Raw genomic sequence first — 17,478 nt, 5'->3', positions numbered from 1 at the left:
CCCCTTCCCCTCCCCCATTTCTGATGAAGGGTCTAGGCCCGAAACGTCAGCCTTCCTGCTCCTATGATGCTGCTTGGCCTGCTGTGTTCATCCAGCTCTACACCTTGTTATCTCAGATTCTCCAGCATCTGCAGTTCCTACTATCTCTTAATTACTCTTAGTCTCTTCATCTAAATCAATTAATGTAGTTTTTAAAAAGCAGAGTCCCAGGATTGATCCTTACGACACTCCAATAGTCATAGACTACCAACTTAAATTCCTTGTTTATTCTCTTTATCCTGTCTGTTTACAAACATTCCACTTCACCAATAGCAGTCATGGGTTTAGCCATCTAGATATCAAATCAATAGAGTTCCTTCCATTAAAAATTTCTATTTCTTTTAAACACTGCTTAAAATGTCCCTGACAGAATGGTTGGTTGCGTAACCTCATACTGGCCTTTTAGATTTACTATCATTTGCTTGGTTCTGTCCCAGAAAAGTTACCCAACATACTTCAGTGTTAACAGCATTATATAAATGTAAACTTTTGTAATAATGGCCAGAAACTAAAGCCAGAATGAAATTCACCTACTTCTAAAATGAATGAAAATTGAGTTCACCCTTCAAATCATGTATGTCATATGTCATTAATATACTTATTTATCTGAAGGGAAAGGAGCTGGGCATTGACACACACACACGCACGCGCACAGAGTCTAGATTGAAACTGAAAATTAAATGCATTAAAAAAATAGAAATCAAATTCAAATAGAGGATTGAAAACATGCAATAACAAATACTGCACTGCTCATGCAAGTTTAACTTGAGGAAGCATATGTGTAGTATGACTTGACCCAAATGAAGACTGGAAAGCAGAATGGGGTTCAGAAGTCATCATAAACAACTTGTGAAAAGATACCTGGTTTTAATCATCTGCAAAGCTCATGGGCAACCTTAAACTACTTACATATTAATTGTGGCAGATATGGACACTAAAAGGGAAAATTTAAAATTTTCCAGAGTGCAACTGTGGTCACCCAGAACAGTCCATGGAACACAGAATGACTCAATGCCTGATTCACAAACACAAGGGTGACCTCATAGTGTTACACTCCAGTAAAGCTAATGTAATTATCTGACTAACCACCTGAATATAAAAGATGGTTGTCATTCTACATCTATTAACAGAGTGCCTAAATAGACAATTTTTACTTCTATCAATGTAGAGAATATTGCTATATGTCATACTATAATTAAGAAAGTGATAAATTATGTGCACATGAATAATTACAGCACTGAAGCAAAACAACTTTTACTGGAGAAACAGTATGCAGACTAGTATTATTAGCTTCATCAGATTGCATCTCAAATCATTTTTGTAGTTCCAGTAATTCTTTTAGTTGTTTTCTGAGATCAATGTCAATATCATGCTATCATAATGCAATTCTCCAAGATAAAATGAAAGTAAATCAGTGAGTTTCGTGCCAATTAAGGTCAGGCTAACTATTCTCTCTAGATGCTGCCTGGCTTGCTGCGTTCTGCCAGCCTCCTGTTTGTCTAACTACTCTCTTAAGCCTGCCTATGTTATGCAATGTCAAGCGTTTTTGGAATGCAAACACAAGGTCGAGTGAAAGCACACTCGAGCATGAAAATGCTCCTTTCAAAGTGTCCATTCAGCGACAACGTTCTGTCAAAAACCCCTTGTGGGCAAATTAATAACTGTGACCGAATACGTCAGGGATACAATGCACTGAGTGGGTTAGAGACTTGACATGGCAGCAATGGAATCTAAAACAAAAGACAGTGAAATTCTCCACATTCCTCACATGTCCCTTCAATTCAACAGCACTTTAGCATGAGATTGCTTAGCTACCTTCCAGCCTACATCACAGCTAGCCGAAGGCAGTTGCAATCTTCTGTGCCAAACCGAATGAGCAAAAAGATTACAGAGCATATGTGCAGAGGGCTTAATTACTAAATTGAGAAATTAAACGAGAGGATTTTAATTTCTCTCATGTAACTCAATGTTGATTATGCAGTAGCAATATACACAGCTTTGAAAATCTAACATAGACTGAGTGTGAACAATAGATTTTGTCCCTATTTCATATTGCCAGTTCATGGTAATGAAATTCTGCAGAATTTAGGAAGCAAAACCTAGAGTAGAATCACTTCATTAAAGTATGTGAATTACGTTTAGACTGCATTCTCAAATTTCAATAAAATGTCACTAGCCCATGAGCAATACACACGATGATTCATCTAACATTGATATGATAATGCAGTATTAATGATATACTCCATATTTGTGACAGATCTACAAAAATTATACTTTCCATTTTTCCAATGAATACTTCTGTTAATTTAGCACTTGGTTAAAAATTTAGTTTTGATCTTTCATTTAGAGTCAGGGTCAGAGCTGGACAGCATGGAAACAGACCCTTCTGTCCAACTTGCCCATGCCGACCAGACAGGTTAAGTTAATCTCGTGCCATTTGCCTGCATTTGGTCCATATCCCTCTAAACACTTCCTATTCGTATACCCATCCAGATGCCTTTTAAATGTCGTAATTGTACCAGCCTCCACCAGTTCCTCTGGCAGCCCATTCCATACACACACCACCCTCTGCATGAAAAAGAGTTGCCTCTTGGGTCCCTTTTAATTTTTTCCCCTCTCGGAGAAAAGACCTGTCTATTTACCCTATCCATACCCCTCATGATTTTATAAACCTCTGTAAAGGTCACCCCTCAGCCTCTGCGCTCTAGAGAAAACAGCTCCAGCCTACTTAGCTTCTCCCTATAGTTCAAACCCGCCAACCCTGGCAACATCCTTGTAAATCTTTTCTCAACATCCTTCCTATAGCAGGGAGACCAGAACTGCACATAGTATTCCAAACGTGGCCTTACCAGTGTCCTGTACAGCCTCAGTATGACCTCCCAACTCCTATACTCAATGCACTAACCAATAAAGCAAGCATACCAAATGTCTATGTCATTATCCTGTCTACCTGCAATTCTACTTTCAAGGGACTATGAACCTGCACTCGAAGGTCTCCTTGTTCAGCAACACTCCCCAGGACCTTACCATTAAGTGTATAAGTCTTGCCCTGATTTGCCTTTGCAAAATGCAGGACCTCACATTTATCTAAATTAAACTCCATCTGCCGTTCCTCAGCCCATCAGTACCTCTGATCAAGATTCCGCTGCACCACCAATTTTGGTGTCATCTGCAAACTTACCAACCATACTTCCTATGTTCACATCCAAATCACTTATATAAATTACAAAAAGCAGTGGACCCAGTACCAATCCTTGTGGCATACTGCTGGTCACAAGCCTTCAGTCTGAAAAGCAATCCTCTACCACACCCTTTGTCTCCCACCTTCGAGTCAGTTCAATATCAAAATGTCTAGTTCTCCCTTTATTCCATGTGATCTAACCTTGTTAACCAGTCTACCATGCGGAACCTTGTTGAATGCCATACTGAAGTCCATACAGATCAAATACACCATTCTGCCTTCATCAACCATCTTCATTCCTTCTTCAAAAAAAACACAGTTAAGTGAGTGAGGCATGATTTGGCATGCACAAAGCCATGTTAACTATCCCTAATCAGCCCTCGCCTTTCCAAATATATGTAAATTCTGTCCCTCAGGATCACCTCCAACAATTTGCCCACTGCTTCTGTCATTTGCAATATCAAATGCCAATTTTCCTTACCTCACTGAAGTATTTAAAAAGATTCTCCAAAATACTTGCCCAAATTTCAAACAATTCCTTGTTTGAATGTCTTGAAATCAGTTTTCATCCTGTCTTATAGTGCTGTAGCATTAATAAAAGCCACAAGTAAGTTTTTTTTAATGACTGTGATGTATTAATGTTCTTCATTCTTTATGTGCAACCTTCAACATATCACGATCCTCCTGTGTCCAAGGTTATTGGAACTGCCCTTGCCTGTTTTCACTCATATTTCTATTGATAGCATTTCCTTCCAACTATTTGGCAACTCTTTCACCACTCACATCCACAGTTTCCAAAGATTGCCCCCTGGTCCTCTCTCCCTTCTCACTGACATTCAAGTACCTGTGTAACGTCAAATGCAATGTTTCAACTGCTTCCATGCCATTAGACTGAATGTACAAATTTGAGTCAATTTCATCCAACTAACAAAGTCAGCATGGGGGAGTAGCGCGGTTGGTGTCTTTGACGGTTGTGTAATTGGTCAACGGCAATATCACTTTTATCATTTCGGATGCAGGAACCAAACTAGGGAAATTCTTGTACAGATGGTTCAGCAAACACTTTGGATAACTTTGAAGAGTAAAGTTGATAACGTATGAAATAACCAATTTTAGCTAAAACAGCATTGTGGTACATACAACTAGCTACAAATGTCTTCAGGTTGATACTGGGCAATACATATACATCGTCCAGATTTCCCTTTTCTGATTGCTTATTTCACTTTTAAACCGCTCATTTAAAAGTGTGCAAAAAACAACATCAAATACAATTCTATGATGAGAAAGGGACTGAAGTTCATCTCAAGGTTCACATGTACATACATACATATATGCTAGAAGACCGCAGAAACAGTTATTGTACAATATATGCCCTTGAAGTTTGTAGAGGTGAAGGAAAAGGAACTGGACAGAAAAAATTAGAGAAATGAAATAAGTTCATTTATTACCCGAGAAGCTCTCATTTCCATCTGCTACATATGGACCACAGGTAATTAGGGAGAAATGCAACAGTCACTGATCTTAGCAAGTGAGGACACTACACTTTTAAAAACAGCAGAGCTTGGCTATATAATTATTTGTTATTTTGATTTTTTTTATTGGCATATGTTGTAACATGGCAAACACTTTTGGGCTATTAAATACCTGAAATCACTCAACAAGAATCACAAAGATGACGTTACAAATAAACAAAAGTAAACAAGCCAGGCCTGCAAGTGCCAAGATGGAAGATACTGCAGGAGGCAGTAATAAAGTAACATCATTCTTTTAGTACAACCATGGATATTGGGCTAATTCTGCGCTTATCACTATAAGACTAACAGTTTAATTAACTATGCGAATTGAGACACTGGTGCTTTGCCCAAATTGAAAAATATCCCAATATCAACTAAATGCAAGGTCAAAATGACCATCATCCACTACAATCAACCATGATGAAGCCAAACTTTATCTTTCTAAGAGAGTGTACACATTGAGAGTGTGGGTGGCAACCCTACTCTAACCCTCCAAAGTCACTGTAGTGGATCAAATGACCTATTTATAAAGTCAATTGGAAGTTGGGATCTCTTCCAACTTCCTGTGCAAACTAATTTATAAATGAGAGGGAAGAATAATTTACATTCAGAAAAAATTCTCCCAGTTTTTCATTGCTAGATGACAAAACATGTTTCAGTTACATTTGTAACTAGACTAGAATTTCCTTAGGTCAGAAATCAGACAACAGCAGATTACAGTCCAACAGATTTATTTGAAATCGCAAGCTTTCATAGTGATGCCCCTTCATCAAGTGAAGTCAGGAAACCAACCCTTCAGCTCAACTTGTCCATGCCTCCCAGTTTTCACAATTAATCTCGTCCCATTTGCCTGCATTTGATCCATATCCTTCCATATCTATCCCATGCATGTACCTGTACAAATGTTTCTTAAATGCCAAAATTGTACTTGCCTCCACCACCACCTCTGGCAGCCTGTTCCAGACACTCACCACCCTGTATATGAAAGAACTGCCTCTCTGGACCCTTTTGTATCTCTCACCCCTCACCTTAAACCTATGCCCTCTAATTTCAGACTCCCCTACAGTCATAAACTCAGAGTCATAAAGCACAGAAACAGACCTTTCGATCCAGCCAGTTCATGGCAAACATAATCCCAAACTAAACTAGTCCAACCTGCATGCTCCTGGTCCATATTGCTCTCGCCACTATGCTGCTGCAAATTTCATTCTCATCACTGATCACCCTCACCAGAGGAAAAATGCTTGATACAGAAATCCTGAAATTTATCTTCTGAATATAATTTTCGTTATCTGTGTGAACAAACATTTTACTCACCACCTTTTTAGGGGCTCACAGCCATGCATCAATTCTTCAGCTCTGATAAATTACTTGTTTTTGGCACTGATCCATTTAAGCAACAAAGGTAGTAGCCAGATAACTTTATTGTATTCAAGGTCCACTTGCTGAGGAAGTACTCAGCAAATCCTCAGTACCGATGTCTTGCCACAGACAAGTGTCCAAAACTGCCGTGCAACACAATTGTAAGTCTGACTCTGACATAGCTGAAACCATATGCAGCATAAACAAGTGATCAGTAGTAAGGGTAAAATAAAACCGTTAAAACATTGCCGCTTGTCTGGAAGACACAATGGAGGAAACATCCCTTCGATCTCTATCTTGTCAAGACTATTTAGAACCCATTGCAACTCAATGAAGTCATCCCTCACTTTTATGAACTCCAGTGGAAACAAGCCCAGCCTGTGCAATCTATGCTTATAATCCAACCCGCTCATTCCTAGTATCAGAATATCCTTTATCGTTATGTGTATTCAATGTAAAATACAACGGAAAAAAACGTGTGTACCGTGACTCGTACATAAGCGTCACACATATTAACTTAGATTAGAATAAAATAAAGATAATTTCGAGACAATCCAACTTTTCCTTCTCCGCTGCTATAGCATGCCACCGCCAGAGTTCCACTCCAGGCTTCCAAGCCCATGCCATGCGACGGAGTGTCCTGCTCCGGGCTTCCCAGCTCAAGCTATGCCGCCGAAAGTGACCCAGTCCAGGCTTTCCAGCCCACGCCACGTTGCCGAGAATGTCGCGCTCCAGGCTTCCCAGCCCAGGCCATGCCGACACCGGGGCCCACTCCACATGGAAGAGAGAGTCCCACTCCAGGCTTCACAGGCAGGCCGACCGACTCTCTGGCCGCGATGCCTCTGAAGACGCCGCCACGTTGCAGAGAGGCTCCAGAGCACATCGAAACCACATCATTCCAAACAGCTCTCTTTATCAGGTAAATTTGAGAAAAACAAACGGGGAGAAGGAAAAAGAAAATGCAGACGAAGGGGACAAGCTCAGGCACAGAAGCCCATCTACTGCTAGTAAATCTCTGAACTACCTCCAAAACATTTAGAGCTTGCCTTAATTAATGAGACCAAAACTGCTCAAAGTATTCAAGATGTTATCCAGATGCCTGGTAAAACTCAAGCATAACATCCTTACTTTGATGGTCAATTCCTCTTGTAACGAAGGATAGCATTCCATTAGTGTTCTTGATTTTATATTGAACCTGCATACTAACTTTTAGTGACTCATGCACCAGAACACCCAAATAATTCTGAATGCTGGAATTCTGCAGTCATTCTCAGTTTAAGTAATGCTCTGCTCTATTAGTCTTCCTGCCAAATGAACAACTTTACATGTTCCCACGTTAAAATTCAACTGTGAGGTTTTTGTCCACTTACTCAACCTCTATTTCCATTTGCAACTTTATGCCTTCTTCACAATATACTTTCCCTTCCATCTTGGCATGGCCTGCGAATTTAGCTATCAAGCCATTGCTCCCCTCTTCTAATATAAATTGAAATAAATTGTACAAGTGACACCCAGGCACAGACGCCTGCAGGACTACACTCATTACATCATGCCAATCAGACAAAGACACATTTATGTACACTGTTTTGCCAGCCAGCAAACCTTCTAGCCATCCTCTATACCATCTGCTTTTATTTTCCACAATAACCTTTGAAGTGGCACTTTATTGAATGCCTTCTAGAAATCCACTTATACTATCATCTAAAGGCTTTTGTATATTCAGAGCACCTTTTACTATTTCAAACAACTCCAATAAATTGGTTAAACAGGATTTCCCTTTGACAAAACCAAGCTCACACTTCACAATTACCTTGTGCATTTTTAGGTGTGCAGCTTTAATCTTTTTAATGATCAAGTCTAACAGCTTACCCATGACAAATGTCAGGTTGACTGGCCAGTCATTTCCTTTTTTGTGCCTCCGTCCCTTCTTGAATTGAGGGGTTAGTTTTGTTCCTAACTCGTCCTATCGAACTTTTCCTCAATCTAGAGAATTTTGGAAAATTAAAACCAATGCACGGACCCTCTCATTAACAACCTCTTTAGCATCCTAGGATGAAATCCATCTGGACCCAAAGTCTTGTTAGCCTGCAATTCCATCAATTAGTACCACTTTGCTCAGGTTTGCAATTTCACCAAGTTCCTCTCTCCCATCTACATTCGGATTTACAGCTGTTACTAGAGTGTTTTTTGTATCCTCTAAAATGAACACAAGCAAAATATTTATTCATTTCATCCACCAGTTCCTTATTATCTACTATTAACTCCCCATTCTCATTCTTCAGAGAACCACTCACTTTACTTATTCTTTTTCTTTTCAATTATCCATAGAAACTCAAGGTGCCCATACTTTACATTCCTAGTGGGCCTCCTCTCATACTCAAATTTTTTCTCCCGATTAACCTTTTAGTAATTCTCTGCTATTTTTACCTTTCAAATTTGCACATCCATTGCCAGGAGTGGACAGTGCTCAACGTGATACTTCCTTAAACTAAAGCTTGAAACACAAATACAAAAATATTCTGACCAATCATCTGACCAATGACTTAAAACACTTACAGCCGATGTGTTTGTCCTGGATCAGAATGTTAGCCAGGAACTCCTAAATGTACTGCGCTGTCAGATGTATTTATGCCATCACATTACTTACAGGTTGACCATGCAAAATAGGAGGGAGAGGATTAGGGGTGACCTTCAGTAGATTTTGTAGTTTACACTTGCAAATTAGGAAATCCTGGTAATCAGAAACACTTTACAATCTCTTACTAACAGAGGTCAATACATATAAACAGACCTCCCTGCTAACTAGTGACAGAATTAAATATCAACAATTACATGTCAAGCCATACTCAATCATGTTGAATTGGTTTCAGTAAAGACTAAAAAATGATCATCTTCATAATGTCAAGTTGCAACGTTCTTTCCATTGCCAGTACTAGTTCACATCTTTTCTTTTCACCACGTGTATTGCATCAATTACCGAATCGCCCAGAAAACAAATTCTCACAGGATTTATGCTTGCCATACGTACATATTCTCAACAAAATCAGTTCGCATAGGTAAGAAAGCAGCAGTGTGTATTTATTGTCATCATTTGTCTGATCTTTGACAAGCCCACAAATTAATTCTTTCATTCTTCTTGGCTTGGTTTCAATGGTAATTTTCCAAAAGCCCAAGACACCTAGGCATGTGCTTATAAAATTTAAATACTAGTTAAAATATCATTTGGAATAAAAATATTTGAAAGGACATTTAGTGAAGCAGATGCATTTTTACAACAATTGATGATAGTTGATGATAGCTTTAACGAATGTTGAGAGTAGCTTTCAATTCTAAATTTATTAAGTGAATTCAAATTCCACCAACGTCGATCCCATGGTCCCAAAACATTAGTTTAGGCATCTGGATTAATAATCAAGTGACATTACCACAATCTCCCTTGAATTCTTTGTCAAGCTTAACTCTCCACTTGTATCTAAATCCACACACTTTTCAACATTAAAATTCTTCTTTTAGGATAAGTTTCTCAGTATCCAAGTTTTCTAAACTTCCCACAGGGCACAAATGGCAATTTTGCACCTCCACTGCCAGAAGTGGACATGCTCAAGGTGATACTTGCTTAAACTAAAGCTTGAAACACAAATACAAAAATATTCCACACCAAGCAATCTCTCACAAAATTAATTCTAAACTATTCTATCCACATTACTGCATTAAAATCTTCTAACCCTAAAACCATACAAGTAAAAGGCAGTATAGAACAGATACAATGTATGTAATATACCTAAACACTAATCTTCAGTATTCTACAGAGAAGCTATTCCCATTTCTCTCCGTAAACATGCAGACTCATGTTGAGTGATGATTCCTTAGGCAAAACTTCCCAAGTGCCTAATTTTCATGTGTAAACTTACACATCATCAAGAACCAGCAGAATATTCAATCATGGACGCTACTCCTATGAATATTCAAAGACAATACCGTATATTATGCAGTATTCACCAGAAGGCTTTTCACAAGAACCCTTGCCAATTATATCCACTCCTCTTTACAGGCATTTACAAACAAATTAATATCTTAAAAAGTTCCCTTGCTGTCACCTGTATTTACAGAGCCCATGAATCAAATTTTGTATTTCACAGCTCAGTTCCAAGTCAAGTTATACATTAAATTCCACCAAGCCTTCAGGGGGGGGAAAAAAAGTATTGAAAACCGAAAGCTTAGATAAAGGCAATTTTTTGAACATGAAAGTTTGCAAATAATTCATATCCCAGAATATTTCTTTTTCTGAAGGGTTGATACTTTTGCATACTTCAACCTACATAAACCTTTCTGATTTTAAAACAGTATACCTGGGTCTGGGTCCACCAGAGAGATACATGGTAACAGAATTGAGAATGTACACAGAATTCAGATACCTTGTTTAGCAGCATTTAGAAGGAAGAAGCTGGTACTATTAAAAAAACTTACTGAACATTAACTTGTGAACTAAAAACATAAGTAGATACACAGGACTAACAGCACCAGTTTTCTCCTCATGAAAGAAACTGTTCAGAGGTTTTACAATCTGTAAACAGGCCTTCAGACGCCTGGACTGCCATTACCACCATTCAAACTACAGATGTATTTTACTGTTAATGGTCACTCAACTTCATTATATTCAGAATGTGGCCATAGGTATTTGAAGTTCATAAATAAAATCTATACAAACCAGAAAATCAAAAGGGAGACTGCATTTTGCAATCCATATTAAATCACTGTCAATCACTCACAAGAGTATAATTCCATGTAGGAATTTGCATGTCATTGGTTAGGAGTTCTCTTGGTCCTTGCATGGCTGATGAACCCTATCCTAGAGCCACATGTCCAACCAGACATTTGTCAGATGTTTCCAAGAGGTGGAATTTGTCCTCGGCCTTGAGATCTCTGGTATTCCTTTTCTGTGCTTCCTCTCACTTCAGGTTGTTCTCAAAGAATTGTGTCCCTTTGTACTGGTGCTTCCTCCAAGTCGATTTCTTCTGTAGGATGGTCTCCCACACATGGATATCTATGTTGCATTTTTTGAGGGTAACATTCAGGGTGTCTTTGAAATGCTTCCTTTGTCCTCCTCTCATTCGAGTGCCTTCCTTGAGCTGAGCAAAAAGCATTTGCTTTGTTAGTGAGAACTCAGGCATCCGAAGCACATGGCTGGCACAGTGGAGTTGGTTTTGGATGATCATGGCCTCGATGCAAGTGCTATTAGCTTATTCAAGGGCACTGATGTTAGTATGCCCACCCTCCCGAATGACGTGGAGAATCCATTTCAAACAATGTTTTATGGTACTTTTCAAGGGTCTTGAGATGGTGTCTATACGCAGCCCATTTTTTTGGCACCATAAAGAGGAGTTGGAAGCATGACAGCCTTATACACAAGGATCTTGGTATCAGCACTGATGTCACGATCAAAAACCTCTCATCCTTACCTGTGCGAAGGTGACACTCCCAGATTGGATGCAATGGTGCATCTTCACATCATGGCTAGGGGCATGGCAAGTTCTGAAGCACACACTTTCAGTACTATCGCCAGAATGTTGTCCAGGCCGATTAATTTGCAGCATCCAATGCTTCCATCCATTTCTTCGTATCACGTGGCATGAATCAAATCGTCTGGACTGGCATCCTTGATGCTGGGGACCTCTAGAGGAGGCCAAAATGGATCATCCATTCAACAGACCCATTTGAAGCTTGCTGAAAATGGGTCACGGTTTTGTTTTGCACTAATGTGTTTGCATACTCGCATTATTGAGCGCGGGGATATTTGTGGAGCCCCCTCCTCCAGTGGACTGTTTAATTCCTTATGCTCTGGCATGCAAGTAGTCTCATTCATGGCTTTTACAGGCTGACACCCCATATTTAGGTAAGCCCAACACTACTTCTGCTGCACTCCTCATTGAACCAGGGTTGTGCCAGTCTTGAGTTGCTGGATTTGTTTTAAGAATATAACATGATGATAGGACTTAATCTCCAGAAGGACTGTGTAGTGGTCAATCCTGGCAATAGTGTCACAGACAGATGCAACTGCTGCAGGCAGATTGGTGAGAATCAAGTTAAGTATGTTATTCCCACTTACCACCTGCCACAGACTCAGGGTAGTAGCTGTATCTTTATTTTTTGGGGTGCCAGGGTGAAGAGTCCATGAAGGTTTCCTTATCCATGTCTGACCCGGTGCCATGAGACTTCATGGGTTACGGAGTCAATGTGGAGGACTTCCAGGTCAACTCCCTCCAGACTGTATACCACTGTGCCACCACTTGATGGATCTGACTGCCAGTCTGACCATATATATGCAGGGATAGTGATGGTGTTATCTGCAAAACAGCTCTCCCAATTTAAAGCTAGCCAGCATACATTGGTAGGGAAAATTTTGTAGAATCAACAGGGCTGAGTTTGATGTTATCATTTCTGATGTCCGAATCAATGTTCAGTTTCCTTTCTTTTGAGACGTTTCATTAGTTGATATAGCTATGTTACTCATTAGGCCACTTCAGAGAACAGTTAAGAGGCAAGCACATTTGATATGTCTTGAATCATATGTAGACCAGACTAGGTAAGGAAAGCAGTTTCCCATCCGTAAAGGGGTTCAGTGAGCCAGATGGGTTTTTTTTTTAACCACATTGACAATGTTTTCATCCTCATTAGACTTTTAATTCCAGATTTATTTTTAAATGATTTTAAATCCCACCATGGTAGATAGAGTGCTGAACCCAGATCCCAAAAATATCAGGTCTAGGCCCGAAATGTCAGCTTTCCTGCTCCTCTAATGCTGCTTGGCCTGCTGTGTTCATCCAGCTCTACACCTGGTTATCTCAGATTCTCCAGCATCTGCAGTTCCTACTATTTCCCAAGAATATCAGTTTGGTCTCTGGATTATTAGTCCAGCAACAAACCCACCACACCACTATCTCCCCTCGACATAATTTTCATTTAGTACAAGATGTGTATAGTCAGTACTTCAGTGCTAAAGCATCAGAAGTCTGTTTCATTACCATTCAGCAAGTTCAAATTATGATAAATATGAGTGGAGCATAAATGTTCATTATGTCTTTCAAATAGGCACATCTTATTAGCCATTTTATATCTGCTTTCACCAAAGTAACCTATTCTTGTTTGTAGTTCTGCAGATTTAATATCTCATCCTAAAGATGCACCTCTGACAGTACATCAGCCTCTTAGTACTGCACTGCCTTTCATGCTCAAGCTCTGGTGGGAATCTTAGAAACTAGATTCTTGTTACTTAGACACAAGAGTACTACCAACCAACTTGCTACCAAGTCCTTAACAGAACTTTAGACCAACTATGTGGTTAATGTTCCCAACTGTAGTTCAAGGTACATGTTTTTCCCGATGGAAGTACATTGATGGTCTACATTTAGATCAGCACACTCACTATTACATGAAGGCTACAGATTTGAAAATGCTGCCACAGAAGAACAGAGTGAGCAGATTATAAAAAAAAAGTCAAATGAAATAGTGAAATAAAAAGGATACCATGCTTATGATGGTTTCAAATGTATTTAGGACTTAGTATTTCAGTCACACGATAAGATTGTTAATCTGAAAAAGCATTTAGGCATCTCACAGATCAGTTGTCCTTCAAATCTACCTCAACTTTAATTATGGTTACATTCTTTATTCTGAGCTTCAATACTGGTAAACAGTCATATTATAAAAATCAAAAACAAGAATGTTGTCACAGAAGGTGCATATTTAAATGCATTGAAAGGGTAAACAGTCCAAGAGGCCAGCAGTAATTGAGATCTTCAATTTCTAATTGGCTCACCTACTTAAAATAAGGAGCAATTTTGAAGTGAGTTTAATTAAACTGCAAAGGGCAGTCAGCCAAATTGGATTGCCTCCAAAGGCTTCAGTGTTCAAGATATGGCTCGTTCTAGACATAGAACAAGTCTCATTGCTAAACTCAAAGTCAAATAGCTTATTACTGTACCTATGCAGAAATGTTAATGGAGTCCATATCACAACATAAGAAAAGCAGCAGCAACAGACCATTTGGCCCTTAAGCCTCAACTCAGCTGTGCAAATAAGCGGGTCAAGCACCAGTAATCCAATTTTAATACACAGGAGCATTCTTACAGGGTTAATGGTAGTCTTCCAGGAAAAGGAGCATATCATAAAGTTAAGTGAGAACAGTGCAAATGATTATGAAATTTGTGTTCAAATTGCAGCTTTGCAACAAAGACCTGATCTATTGTCAAAAGTGAAGCAAAATAACTGCAATTTGTCCAAACCTATAATCCCCACCCAAGTTCACGTGAACTGTGAATAAAGGTTTCATTCAATTGAACACAGACCCTATGTGAGGTTGAAAACAATAATTTAAAGCCATCACGAGTGGCACATGAAAATAACAGGATTACGGATAACTGATAGTCTACTCAATCTGCAGGGGGTCTGTTCAGCTTAGTTGGCTTGAATGTTGGTTTGCAAAGCAGTGTAATGCTAACAGCATGAGTTCAATTCCCATCACCAGGTGAGGTTACCATGAAGGACTCTCTTTCTCAACATTTCCCCTCATCTGAGGTATGGTAGCCCTCATGTTAAATCTCCACCAGTTTCTCTCCCTGTTGAGAGAGAAGCCCTACGATCTGGTAAGACTATAGTGACGCAACTGGACCTGCAATTCAGTTTGCTACTTTTAATACATTTCTTTTAGGCAAACAATTGATATCTTCAGCTATTAATACTATTTGTTGCCATCATAACTGACTTCTTACATAATTATCAGTGGACAAGGTTCTCCACCACCTTCTCAAGGTTGATTAGGTGATGGGAATTGAACTCGTGCTGTTGGCATGACACTGCTTTGCTAACCAACTGTCTAGCCAACTCAGTGACAGTCAAGAAGGCACAACAAGGCCTCTTCTTACTCAAGCAGCTCGGGAAATTTGGCATGTCCGTAAGGTCCTCACCAACTTCTACAGATGCACCACTGAAAGCACACTGTCCGGGTGCATAACGGCCTGGTATGGCAACTGCTCTGCCCAGGACCGTAAGAAACTACAGAAGGTGGTGTGCACAGCCCAGACCATCACGGAAGCCAATCTTCCATCCACAGACACCATTTACATGGCTCGCTGCCGCGGAAAGGCTGCCAACATCAAAGACCCATCGCACCCGGGTAACGACATCCTACAACCTCTCCAACAGGCAGAAGATACAGAAGCCTGAACACAAGCACGAGCAGGTTCAGGAACAGCTTCTTCCCGGCCATTATCAGACTGATGAATGGACTCTCTAGCCTCAAATAATGCTGATCTTGTTTATGTTGATCTCGTCGAGCGCACGCCCTGTGCAATGTAACCTGTATGCCTCTAAATCTTTTTGAACTGTACATCTTTTGCTTATTATGATCTGCCTGTACTGCTCGTAAACAAAGCTTTTCACTGTATTTCAGCACACGTGGCAATAAATAAATAAATCAAAGGTATGGACAAAATCAGTCTGCATCCCATAATGCATAAAAAAAAGTGAATTTATTTTAAGGAGGAGGACATGAAATGTAGGAAACATAGGATACAAAATGGGAATCAGTTGACAAGCAACAATAAGCACTGATTAAATGAATTTAACATGGAATCAGTTCTACAGGGAGCAACATTGATGAGGTGACATCATAAACCACAATAGTAAAATTCAGCTGTTCATCAACATAATCTAAACTCTGAAATGAGTCATACTTACAACAAGCCCAGATTTTGTGATTCTTTATAGTTTACATACACAAATGACACGGCGGAAATAACCAATTTCTTAAATTCTGTACCCACCATTTGTCAATACTGTGGCCTATTATTTGAAAAATACTATTTGAAAATCGCAATCTTTTAATATGATTGATATTTACCTGAGGAAATCCTTTGTAGATAGCAGACTCATTAATTAAGCCAACTGATAGCATGTCAATAGTTCTCAACAAACAAGGCAAGTGCAGCTAAGAGGCCAGAGGGAGGGATCCATGTGGAAGAAAAGGTGTTGGAGGCAGGTGAAGGGTCTGTGGAACGGGGACAGGAGTCCTGTCCAAAGAAATGGGCACACAGAAAGGTGGCAGAAGAAAAGTCTGACGTCATGTTGTGCCTGAAATTGATTTGAGGTAGTCACATAAAGGAATAAAACTAAATCTTTTGCTAAGTACAGATCGTTCAATATTGGAGAATGGAAGGTCAGAAGGTATGGTAAATACCCGACAAGAGGTGGAGTTAAGGGAAGGGATGGAGTTAATGGAAAAGAAAGGGCGGAAGGTTCCAGGTGGGCATGGATATGAGAGTTCTTTAATCCTTATGGTTAAATCTGTTGTTTGCAACATCCGCTGCCCATGAAGAATTCACTTTAATTTGGTACCAGAAGGTGGTGGAATCTCGAATTATTCTTCCAAATAGAGATGAAGCCGACATGAAAAATGATGAAGATACAATGATAAATTCTTCCCGCATCTAGCCTGTTCCATCAGGATTTAATATGTTTCTATGAGGTCCCCCCTCATTCTTGTAAATTCCAGTGAGTACAAGCCCAGTCGATCCAGTCGTTCTTCATGTTAGTCCTGCCACCCCTGGAATCAGTCTGGTGAATCTTTGCTGGATTCCCTCAATAGCATTAATGTCCTTCCTCTGACTATAAGACCAAAACTGCACACAGTACTCAAGGTGTGGCCTCACCACGGCCTGTATAACTGCTGCAAGACATCACTACTCCTATACTCAAATCATCTCACTATGAAGGCCAGCATGCCATTAGCTTTCCTCACCACCTGCTGCAACTGCATGCCAAACTTCAGCAACCGTTCCATTGTGACACCCAGGTCTTGTTGCACCTCACTTTTTCCTAAATTGCCACCACCCTGATAGTAATCTGCCTTCCTGTTTTGGCCACAAAGTGGATAACCTCAAATTTATCCACATTATATTGCATTTGGCAGGTATCTGCCCACACAGTCAGCCTGTCCAAGTCACCCTGCAGCCTCCGAGCATCCTCCTCACAGCACACACTGCCACCCAGCTGAGTGTCATCTGCAAATTTGGAGATATTGCATTTGATTCTTTCATCCAAATCATTAATTTATATTGTGAACAGCTGGAATCCCAGCACTGAACCTTGTAATACTCCACTCATCAATATCTGCCAGTCTGAAAAGGACCCATTTATTCAAACTCTGTTTCCTGTCTGCCAACCAGTTCTCTATCTATGTCAATGTATTACCTCTGGTACCATGAGCTTTAACTATAGTTACTAATCTCTTGTGTGGGACCTTGTCGAAAGCCTTTTGACAAAATCAAAAAAAGCCACAAAAAAAAGTTATAAAGAAAAGTAAGATAGATTATGAGAATAAACTAG

General features: G+C 39.7%; 1 protein-coding gene across 3 annotated transcripts in view; it reads right to left on the bottom strand.

Annotated features, from left to right (window-relative positions):
- LOC125485968 (fibrosin-1-like protein) overlaps positions 1-17,478 on the bottom strand; it is a 333,770-nt gene that overhangs the window by 122,983 nt on the left and 193,309 nt on the right. The window lies entirely within an intron of this gene.

This window comes from Rhincodon typus, chromosome 24 (assembly GCF_021869965.1).
Source record: "Rhincodon typus isolate 14 chromosome 24, sRhiTyp1.1, whole genome shotgun sequence".
Classification (NCBI taxonomy): Eukaryota; Metazoa; Chordata; class Chondrichthyes; order Orectolobiformes; family Rhincodontidae; genus Rhincodon; species Rhincodon typus.
This window is presented reverse-complemented; position numbering and strand designations above follow the sequence as displayed.